Source organism: Rhinopithecus roxellana, chromosome 17 (assembly GCF_007565055.1).
Source record: "Rhinopithecus roxellana isolate Shanxi Qingling chromosome 17, ASM756505v1, whole genome shotgun sequence".
NCBI classification, from domain to species: domain Eukaryota; kingdom Metazoa; phylum Chordata; class Mammalia; order Primates; family Cercopithecidae; genus Rhinopithecus; species Rhinopithecus roxellana.
In genome coordinates this window covers 104,732,955-104,744,994 of record NC_044565.1, presented here as the reverse complement: position 1 = coordinate 104,744,994, position 12,040 = coordinate 104,732,955, and positions in this window count along the sequence as shown.

Below are 12,040 nucleotides of genomic sequence, written 5' to 3'. Positions count from 1 at the left end.
CTGTTATTTACTTCTCAGAGCCTTCTGTGAGCCCAGCATTTGCAGGTCCTGCCATGGAAGAAGCCAGCTCTGTGTGTACAAGCAGGAAGACAGGAGGGTGGCCCTGGGTATACCATACCACTGGGCTCATGGTATAGAACCGCCAGTGGAAAGAAGCAAAGGAAAGACATTTCTGGGGCATTTAGTATAGGCCCAGCACTGTGTTTTTACGAGCGAGTATTTTTGTTTTTAATCTCAACAACCCTATGACTCCCATTTATACAGATACACCTCAGACCAGTGAAAAGCAGTTAAAAAGCAGAGCCAGCACTTAAACTTGACCCCACAATGTGGCCTGATGTCTGTTCTGGGGGTCTCCCCAGACCCTGAGCTGCCAGGAGAAGGGTTGCCAGAGGGAAAGAGGAGGAGGTGTTGGCCCAGCCCCCACAGCCCCAGCCCAGGCGAACATCCTCTCAGCCTGCCTTTATTGTTCACAAAACCGAAAAAGTGATGATGGTTTTCCTTCCTCTCTTTAAGAAAACAACAGAATCAAAACAAACAGAGAAGGGGAACTCCCCTCCTGTAGCTTTTGCCAGAAATAAAAGGAAGAAATAGTCCCAGTCATGACCGGGGCCGCCCCACTGCTGGAACAGGGTCTGGGAGGGGAAGAGAAAGACCCTCCCCACCATAAAACCCAGAGTTTTTGCTTTCTGATACTGATCCAAGCTCAACCTCACCCCCAGCAAATCCCCCACTCTCCTTCTCTGCCCATCCCCTCACACTCAAGATCACACACACACACACACACAGCTGAAGCAACTGAAACTTCCCAAAGAGCTTTAGTAAATCCTAAGGAGGGGCAAAGAGGAAATAAAAACATACAAGTCCAGGAAACAAAAACAGCCCCCAAAATGCATTCCAGCATGTTTGACCTCCCATAGTCACTTCCCACTTGAGGCTCCCAGGTCCTACCCCATTTCTCACTCCAGAACTACCTGCACTGAGGCCCCCAAAGGACTAGAATAGCCTCACAGGGTCCCTTCCAAGCTCTACATTTGGGCTTGCCTGTATCTCAGTTGCCTCAACAGTCAAAGTCTAGAGCAGTGTTGGGCTTATGGTAATACAGGACACCAGATCCCATCCTCACAGCAGCCCTCTCATTCATAATTTAATACAACTTTTAACTCCAGATAGCTTGTGCTGATTGGCTCACTTGGAGTGACTGGCAGCCTTCAGAGATCACTCTGTCCACAGTACACAGGGTTGTGGCCTTAAAGGCTCAGCAAGGTCATCATTTCTGAGCCTATAGTAACAGTCCCGTGGTCTCACAGAATGGGCCCACTTGGTCAGCCTCATTCTTTGACAGGGACTCTAGGGCCAATAGCACCTTTTGAAAACTGTCTGGATAAATTAAGGAATTTGTCTGTGGTCTGGATTCAAGGTCAGTGGGAAAATAGTTTTTCTCCATTATTACTAATTAGCCTCAGCAAATACTAAATGACTACTTAGCAATGGACTCAGTACTGTACTTGGTCCTGTGGGAAATGTACAGATGAAGACAGATGAGTCTCAAAGCCTCTCAGGGACAAGAGAGGGATGGTGGCAGGGAGAGGTTTCTGCCTAAACGAACAGAAAAAAGTCCATATGAAAACACCACTAAGAGCTGTTGGAGGGTTGGAGGGGAGAAAGCAGCATGTGTGACATTGCTAATTGTTTGAAGATTATGGACTACAATGACCTGAGCTCCCTGAGGTCAGGGAATGTCTTGCCCCTGTTGGGTCTCAGGGCTGATAGGTCCTGCACTTAGGAGGGGCTCAACTGGCATCTGTTGGGTGAATGGCCATTGTCTGGCTTCACTGGCAGCAGATGGTCAGAGGAGGTCAAGCAATGATTATTCTCCTGAAGAAGAGACCAGTCCAGGGCTGACGCCAGATCTTCTACCTCTCTGAGCAATCCCTTTTCCTCACACCCCCAATGCCCCACTCAGCCTTCATCCTTTCTCAACTGAACAGCAAGATAGTTATCCTCCTCTGCATTGTGCTTTTTTTTTTGAGATGGAGTCTAGCTCTGTCACCAGGCTGGAGTACAGTGTGCAATCTTAGCTCACTGCAACCTCCACCTTCTGGGTTCAAGCAATTCTCCCGCCTCAGCCTCCCAAATAGCTGCGATTACATTAAGATTCTGGCTCTACTCCCTACCAGGTATAACTTAGGACAAGTTACTGATACTTTCTGAGCCTCTGTTTCCTGTTTACAAAATGGAAATAATAAGAATGTCCACCTGTGAGGATTAAATAAGGTATGTTTTTTGTTTGTTTGTTTGTTTTTTGAGACAGGGTCTTGCTCAGTCACCCAGACTAGAGTGCAGTGGCTCAATCTCAGCTCACTGTAGCCTCTCAGGCCCAGGTGATCCTCCCACCTCAGCTTCTGGAGTAGCTGGGACTACAGGCATGAACCACGACATCCAGCTAATTTTTGTATTTTTTGTAGAGACTGTTTTTGGCCATGTTGCCCAGGCTGGTCTTGCACTTCTAGGCTCAAGCAATCTGACTGCCTCAGCCTCCCAAATTGCTGGAATTACAGGCATGAGCCACCATGCCTGGTAAGCTCTGCATAGAGATACGGTAGGCCCTCCCTATCCTCAGGTTCCACATCAACAGATTCAACCAACCACGAATGGAAAGTATATTAAAAACATGATAAAAGTAACAACACAATAAAAAATAATGCAACATTTTAAAATACAGTATAATAAATATTTACATAGCACCCCGGCCTGTGGCTCAGGCCGGTAATCCCAGCACTTTGGGAGGCTGAAGCAGAAGGATTGCTTAAGCCCAGAAGTTCAAGACCAGCCTGGGTAACATAGAGAGATCCCAACTCTACAAAAATGTTTTTAAATTAGCTGGGCGTGGTGGTGTGTCCCTGTAGTCTCAGCTAATCCAGAGGCTGAGGTAGGAGGATCATTTAAATCTGGGAGGTCAAGACTGCAGTGAGCCATGATCGAGTCACTGCACTCCAGCCAGGGGCCACAAAGCAAGACCCTCTCTCTACAGGAAAACAAAATGAAACAAAATAACATTTACATTGTATTAGATATTATAAGTAATCTAGAGATAATTTAAAGTATACGTGAGTCATTCATGCCTGCTTAGCCAAAAATTAAATATGCAAGAAGCTATGCATAGGTTATATGTAAATACTATGCCATTTTATATCAGGGACTTGACCATCTGTGGATTTTGGTATCCATGGGAGTCTTGGAACCAATCCCCCCCATCACAGTACCCCCGAGGATACAGAAGGAGAGACGACTGTTCACAGAGGAGCCCCCAACACTTGTTGACTTTCCTCAACATTGCAAGGATGATAGTTTTGTCTTCCCCAGTGGCCCAGGAAGCTTCTTGAGGGCAGGTACCATGTGAGAGTTGCCTTGTGTCCATACCCACGCCACCCCCATTGTGGACCACTGGGCCATTGTGGGAGCTCAGTACTACTGACTGAGTGGTTCTACAGACCCAACAGCAGGCAGAGCCAAGACAGGGGGACTGGGAGATTGTGGATATCATCACCCCCTGGCCCTGCTGCACTCATACTCAGTCTTAAGACCCAGCTCTTTCTGACTCCTCCAGAAAGACTTCTCTGTCCCTCAGGCTGGGTCAGGCCCCTCAGCGTCCCACTGCACACGTGGCAGATAAGTCTTGATCAATGTGCTGTGATGGAGCAGTTATCTGTGTGTGCAGCTGACTCCCCAAGAGACGGTGCCCTCCCTTCTCACTCTTCTCTGGAGTCAGGCTGTGTAGCAGCCCAACACAGTTTTGATGAATGAATTAATAAATTTGCTCTGTGATCATGAGCAAATTCCCTCTGTCCTATTCTCAACAACGGGAAGGCACTATCTTTACTAGATAAGTGAGAGGAAGGGGCCTGGAGGTGGAGGGGGCAGGGTCAGGGGAGGAACAGAGTGGCTTGTGACACCCACTGTGGGCAGATAGGATCTGTTAGGAGTGGCTACTTTGGCTCATTGGGGAGGGCCAGGGTACAGAATTGTCACATATCCTGGTGTGCCTCTGGCAAGGAGCTCTGGTGCCATGTGGGAGTAGAAGTGCATGGCCCGTTGGCAAGGCTAACGTTTTGTTTTTAAAGGAAGTCTGTGTTTCCAGCCTCTTCCTATCTAGGGACCTGGTCCCTGAGACCTGCCCACCCTCCCGGGCCATAGCACCAGCCGTGTGACCTTGAACCGGTCACCACTCATTCCTGGATCTCCAAGTTCTCATCTCCATTGACGGGGCTGCAGTGCCTTCATGGGCTGGAGCGTACCTGGGAGGGAGCCCAGGGACAGAATCCTGGTTCGCTGGCCACCTCCCGCTGGGGCGTTGGCCCAGGCTGCCAGGTTTCACATTTCAGCTTTCAGAGTGTTTTCCTGTCTAGGGCACTTTCTGTTTTTCAATACTTTTCCTATCACAGCCAAACAACCAAAAAGGAAATTGGTCGAGCCTTCTGAAGACCAAGGGCTAGGAGGGTGGGGGTGGGCACAACCCACCATGGGAAAAGCTGGAGTCAGGGCTGGGGCCGGAGAGGCCTCTCCACCCGATTCCCCAGCACCCCCGCGCCCCTTCCTCCGGGGCTGACTCATTGTTTTGCAACAAACAGCCGACAGCCAGGTCCCAGCAGTTTCTCAAGCCTGGCCCCCAAGCTGGCTGGGCTCAATCCCGGCCCTCCCAACTGCCTGGCCAGGCCCTGAACGATTGGGTTATCTCCACCCACATCCCCTTTGTTTGGGGCCGCTACTTGCTCACTCGAGGTAAACAAACTCTGGGCCTGTGTGAAAAGAAAGGAACGGTTATCTCTGAGGCCCTCAGTGGCCTGGCTGGGGAGCAGGACTATCAGAGGTCTCTGTCTCCAAAGAGAGGAGGGATTTCAGAGCATGGCGTCCACAGGCCAGCTGCCTGGGTTCAAGCTCCACCTCTGCCACTGATTGCTGATGACCTTGGGCAAGTCCCTGACTTTCTTCTGCGTCAACTTTTTTACCTGTAAAATTTGGGCACAATAATACGTATATCATAAAGCTGTTCTGAGGATTGATGAGTTCATATTTATAAAAGGCTACATAAATGATGTGAGTTGTTTTTGTTTTTGTTTGAGACCAAGTCTCACTCTGTTGCCCAGGCTGGAGTGCAGTGGAGCAATCTCGGCTCACTGCAACCTCTGCCTCCTGGGTTCAAGCGATTCTTCTGCCTCAGACTCCTGAGTAGCTGGGACTACAGTCACACAACTCACACACCACCACGCCCGGCTAATTTTTGTATTTTTAGTAGAGACAGGTTTCACCATGTTGGCCAGGGTGGCCGCGAACTCCTGATCTCTGGTGATCCACCCATCTCAGCCTCCCAAAGTGCTAGGATTACAGGCGTGAGCCACTGCACCCGGCCTGATGTGAGTTTTTAAAAGAGCTACGTACAAGGGATGTTAAATGGGGAAAAAGGTGGGGCGGCTACAGGTAACATTAAATAAAATAAACTCAACACCCAAGGCCAGGCTCAGAGGGATTTTCCAGTGCCCCCTCCTCCACCCCACACCTGCTCCCACCCCCGCCCCCTCCCCAGCAGGCCAGGCTCCTCCACTCTGCATCCCTGAGCCAGGGCATCGACGGGCCCAGCGGGGTCGGTACCCAGGCCCTAAGCTCCTTTTCAAATGGAAGCCGTGCAGGGGAAATCCTCCAGGGAGGTAGGCGCCAGCCTGGGAGGATCTGGCCACCTGAGGGCTTACTCAGAGAGGCTTTGGGGTTTGCATCCAGAGCTTTTGGAATTTCAAAAAGATATCCCCACAGACGATGGGCCTGCAGGGGTGAAATGATGGAGGGAGGGTGGCCATGTCACCACCTCTCACCCACAGTGGGCTCTGTCCTACCATTTTCTTGTCTGGACTAATTTTTCCCAAATAGCTGATTTCTCAGGCTCCAGCTCCAGATTCCAATCTGGTCCTGACACTTAACTAGCTGGGAGACTTTGAGCAAGCTACTTTTTTCTCTCAAGCTCCATTTCCTTGTTTGTAACAGGACATATTAATCCCTGCCTTGCAAGGTGGGCAGGGTAGTAGATGAGGCAGCACAGGCCAAGCTCTTCATGTGGGGCCTGGATGTGAGGCCAGGGTTCCATTTGTGGTGTCCTCTCCCTCTCCCCCTCCCCACCCTTGTCTCCACCCCCAGCTCCACCCCTAAGCCACACTGTGGCCTTGAATAGCTCCTGTCTCAGCTTTTGTGCTGAGTGCCTGAGAATCTCCTTACCCCTAATCTGACTCCATTTGGTCGCCCCCACCCCACTCTACCTCCAGCATCCTCTCTGGTGAGACCTGGGGCCTGGCTCCTCAGCTTCTCCCTTCCTGGTTCTCCCAAGGGTGCCAATATTGCACAAAGCTAAGCGTGTACTTGAGAGTCCAAGATATTGGGGTGACATCTAGGCTCCTCCATTCACTGGCAGCGTGACCCTGGCACAAGCCATGAGTCCTCCCCAAGCCTCTGTCACTCACTCATTTATTCAGCACATGTTTCTGAGCATCTGCTCTGTGCCTGACACTGTGCTGGGTGCCACAGTTACAATGGTGAATGACACAGACCCAATCCCTGCCCTGGGAGAGTGAATCATCTAGCAAGGGAGACAAATATTCAATACACACCCAACGCATAGTGAGTACTGCAGAAGTCAAGGGTGCGATGGCATCAGATTTCCCAGCGGGCCCAAGAGAGGGTATCCATAAAGCTTACACCAACAACTGAAGGATATCCAGGAATGATAGGAACCGGGGGAGTAGAGACGGGGAGAGCACTGGACAGACAGCAGAAATAGCATGTACAAAGGCCCTGAGGTCAGAAGAGCTGGGTACTCCTCGTACTGAAAGGAGGCCACAGTGAAGGAGCAAAACAGAGACTCAAGATGAGGTTGGGAAGTAGACAGGGCTGAATCTGGTGAGAACACACAGGCCTCGGAAAGGACTCTGGACTAGAACGAGTGAGTGGTTTTAAGTGGTGGGGGACATGATTGCAGCTCTTGCTGTACTCCAGTAGCTGAAGGGGTAATGGCTTAGAGCGGGTTTCAGGAGACCACGGAGGAGGCTATCTTCCAGGGGAAGAGTGGTTGGACTGGGGGGCATAGTGGAGCCGGAGAGAAGAGGCAGAGCCAAGATGTGCACAGGGAGTGGGTACAATAGGACCCGGTAATAGGGCAGTTATGGAGGTCAAACGAAAAGATGTCAAATATGCCGCTCAGGTTTCTGACTGGGGAACCTGGGTGGGGCCAGTTACTGAGGTGGGAAACCCCAGAGGAGGGGAGGATTTGTTGGGAGAAGGGAGAGCAGGAGTTTAGTTTTGGAGATCTATTTTCGAGATATCTCTAGCAAATAAGCAGCTGGATATATTAGTCTTTTTTTAAAAAAAAAAAAGAAGAAGAAGAAGAAGGATTCTCACCATGTTGGCCAGACTGGTCTTGAACTCCTGGCCTCAAGCAATCTGCCCACCTCGGCCTTGAAAAGTGCTGGGATTACAGTCTTGATTTTAAAAGAAAGAGGCTGGGCACTGTGGCTCACACCTGTAATCCGAGCACTTTGGGAGGCCGAGGCAGGTGGATCACTTGAAGTCAGGAGTTTGAGATCAGCCTGGCCAACATGGCGAAACCCTGCTTCTACTAAAAATAGAAAAATTAGTCAGCATGGTGGCACACACCTGTAATCCCAGCTATTTGGGAGGCTGAGGCATGAGAATCACTTGAACCCAGGAGGTTGCAGTGAGCTGAGTTCAGGCCACTGCACTCCAGTCTGGGCAACAGAGCGAGACTCCATCTCAAAAAAATAAGTCTCGAAAAAAAAATGCTGGTGTGGTGGCTCATGCCTATAATCCCAGCACTTTGGGAGGCTGAGGTGGGCGGATCACCTGAGGTCAGGAGTTTGAGACCAGCCTGGCCAACATGGTGAAACCCCATCTCTACTAAAAACACAAAATTAGCTGGGGGTGGTGGCGCACGCCTGTAATCCTAGCTACTCAGGAGGCTAAGGCAGGAGAATCACTTGAACTCGGGAGGTAGATGTTGCAGTGAGCGGAGATTGCGCCATTGCATTCCAACCTGGGCAACAGGAGTGAAACAGTGTCTCAAAATTAATTAATTAATTAAAAATAAAAGAAACATCAGCTGGGTGCAGTGGCTCACGCCTGTAATCCCAACACTTTGGGAGGCCGAGGAGGGCAGATCACTTGAACCCAGGAGTTTGAGACCAGCCTAGGCAACATGGCAAAACCTCATCTTTACAAAAAATTATAAACAATTAGTCAAGCATGGTGGTGCACGCTTGTAGTGCCAGGTACTCAGGAGCTTCGGAGGCTAAGGTGGGAGGATCACCTGAGCCTGGGAAGCGGAGGTTGCAGTAAGCGGAGATTGTGCCACTGCACTCAAGCCTGGGCGACAGAGTGAAACCCTATCTCAAATAAATAAAAGAAAGAAAACTTCCAGATTGAAAATTGGAAATCATAGAGGTGGAATTAAAAAGACGGGAATGGGAAGATTGTCTGGGAGAGAGTAATCACGGCTCTCAAGTAATCAGCCAAAGAGAACTCAGCCCAGGGCCTGAAGACCACCCCACTTAAGTGTCCGGTGAAGTCAGAGCCTCAGTTTAATTAAATGTAAAATGCAGGTAGGAGCACCCGCAGCTCACAGCATAACTGAGGATTCTATTAAGTAATGGACGTAAGGCACTTATCAGGTGCCTGGTACACAGCAAATGAGCAATAAATGATGGGGAGGGATGCTGTGATGATGCATTTGGTCAGCAACTCTCTTCAATTGCAAGTGATAGAAACTCAAACTCGCTTTAGAAAAAGAGGCATCTGCCAGGTGCAGTGGCTTACAACTGTAATCCCAGCACTTTGGGAGGCTGAGGCAGGCAGATCACCTGAGGTCGGGAGTTTAAGACTAGCCTGACCAACATAATGAAACCCCATCTCTACTAAGAATACAAAATTAGCCAGGTGTGGTGACGCACACCTGTAATCCCAGCTACTTGGGAAGCTGAGGCAGGAGAATTGCTTGAATCCGGGAGGCGGAGGTTGCGGTGAGTCGAGATCGTACCATTACACTCCAGCCTGGGCAACAAGAGCAAAACTCCATCAAAAAAAAAAAAAAGGCCAGGCGCGGTGGCTCACGCCTGTAATCCCAGCACTTTGGTGAGGCTGAGGCAGCGGATCACAAGGTCAGGAGATCGAAACCATATTGGTTAACACGTTGAAACCCCATCTCTACTAAAAAATGCAAAAAATCAGCCGGGGGCGTGGTGGTGGGCGCCTGTAGTCCCAGCTACAGGCGCCCGGGAGGGCGTGAACCCGGGAGGCAGAGCTTACAGTGAGCCGAGATCACTCCACTGAACTCCAGCCTGGGCAACACAGCGAGACTCGGTCTCAAAAAAAGGGTGGGGGGACATTTATTCAAAGATTTTGGGTAGCTCCTACATCAGAGGAAGAACTGTCGCCAAGCCACACACCGTGGAAGGGCAGGAACGCAGGCCTCTCCTGACTCTCACTGAATCCCTTCCTGGTGGGATCAACCTCATTCTCTTCTGAATTTTCTGACTTCCCTGTGGTGGGGAACACAGCTGCTGGCCGGACCTGAGGTTCACACCCTGATGTTCCTGCTCACAGAGAGGGACTGTTACTCTCTCTGATCCCATGTGAACAAGACTCTTAGGGAAGGACCCTGAGTGGCTGAGCTTTGCTCAGATGCTACCCCTGCACCAGTCAGTGTGGAGGAGCAAAGGGACTGCCGTGGACCGTGACATGACGGTGCCATGGAGGGTAGGAGGAGGGAAAGGACAGCTATTTTGTCAGCAAAACAATAGGCAGCCCCTTCACGTTAATGGAGAAATGTGCTTGCAGTCAAAACTGCATTTAGTGCCTGCAGGCACATTCCCTGGGGCTGTTTCCATCTATAGATCCTGGCACTTCCAGTAACCCCCACTCCACCACCCCAACTCCCAATCACATGGATTCACCAGCAACCTCCTCACATATCTCTAGTCTGTGGTGTCTTCCCCTACCGTCCCCCCACCACAGTTCCCCAGCCTCCAGGCAGCATCTGTAGATGAACCTCCCCATGGCCCTACTTTGAAGGGGGCCCCTTCTCAGAGCCTTCAATGGCCAGACCCCAGGATTGAGTTTTCTTGGCCTGACCTCTCCAAAGTTTCTCTCTCCTTCCATCACTGCTGGTCTCGTATCAGTCCAGCTCACCCCCGACTTCCTCCAGGAAAGGACCCCTGACCTCATTAGGTTCGCGCCCCTCCCGCTGACCTCCGTGAATGGGCTGCTACAAGTTCATGGTTCACCCACAGGGAGTGACTGTGCACGCCAGTCACTGAGGTAAGTGCTTTATGTGCTTCATCTCTCTCAATCCCGGAACAACAGACACCGCCATCCCCAGGTGACAGAGAAGAAACAGGTTCAGAGAGGCTCAGCAATGTGCTATGACTCACACCAATGGTTGATTAAATAACGAGGACTTGAATCCAAGGCTGACTTGTTGACTGACCTGTAAAACTTAGCTCTGTCTCGTGGGTTGGCAAACTATGGTTTGAGCTCCCCAGTAGCTGAGGCTACAGTTGGCCTGTGGGTCCAGTTTTACCCACTGTCTACTTTTGTGCAGCCTGAGAGCTAGAATGATTTTTTACACAGTTGCAGGGAGAAAATCAAAAGTATAACACTCTGGCACATGTGAAAATCATATGAAATTAAAATGTCAGTGCCCATTAAAAAATGTTATTGAAGCACAGTTGTGCCCAGTCAGGTATGGCCAAGTTGGGTAGTTGTGACAGAGACAAAAGACCCCGAAACCTTATTATTTTTACATCTGGCCCTTTACAGAAAGCATTTGCTGGGCCCTGCGCTAAAGGGTTCTCCCACAGCCCCAGGGGCCCTAGACACACTGCCTGCATCTAGGGGTTGCTGGAAGACCCTGGAGGGAAAGTAAGGTGGATTTCAGCCCTTTGTACACTCAAGATTTGCTAAACACTGGAGACTTGAAAACATCCAGGAAATGCTTCTAAACCAACCCCTGCTGGTGTTCCCCACCGAGCCAGACTATCTGCCCCAGGGTCTGCTGTGGGAGACCTTGGTCCCTACAGGATCTGACTCATCTGGTGGAGTGCTCTTTGGGTCTTGTTTGGTTTTCAAAGAACCAACTTCCAGGAAAACAGCAGAAGGAAGAAGCCTTCATGGGAAGAATGAGTCAGAGAGTTGTTATGGGGACTACATGGGGCCCAGAAAGAAAGTACTAAAGCCTGAAAGGATAGCAAGTGACAGGTGCTGATGACCTGCAACTCTTAGCGGGAGGAGGAGGGAAATAGGGAATTCTGGAAACCTGTGTGGGGACTTTTGTGTAAATTAGAAAAAGGTGGCCGGGGCCAGGCGTGGTGGCTCATGCCTATAATTCCAATACTTTGGGAGGCAGAGGCGGCTGGATCACCTGAGGTCAGGAGTTCAAGACCAGCCTGACCAACATGGCGAAAACCCGTCTCTACTAAAGGTACAAAAACTTAGCCAGGTGTGGTGGCAGGCGCCTGTAATTCCAGTAACTGGGGAGGCTGAGGCAGGAGAATCACTTGAACCCACGAGGCAGAGGATGCAGTGAGCCGAGATTGCACCATTGCACTCCAGCCTGGGCGACAAGAGCAAAACTCCATCTCAAAAAAAAAAATAAAAGAAAGAAAGAAAAAAGAAAAAGGCGGCTGAGTGGGGTGGCTCACACCTGTAATCCCAGCACTTTGGGAGGCCGAGGAGGGTGGATCATGAGGTCAGGAATTCAAGACCAGCTGGCCAAGATAGTGAAACCCCGCCTCTACTAAAAATACAAAAAAATTAGTCGGGTGTGGTGGCGGGTGCCTGTAATCCCAGCTATTCAGGAGGCTGAAGCAGAGAATTGCTTGAACCCAGGAGGTGGAGGTTGCAATGAGCGGAGATCACGCCACTGCACTCCAGCTTGGGCGACAGAGCGAGACTACATCTCAAAAAAAAAAAAAAAAAAGAAAGAAAA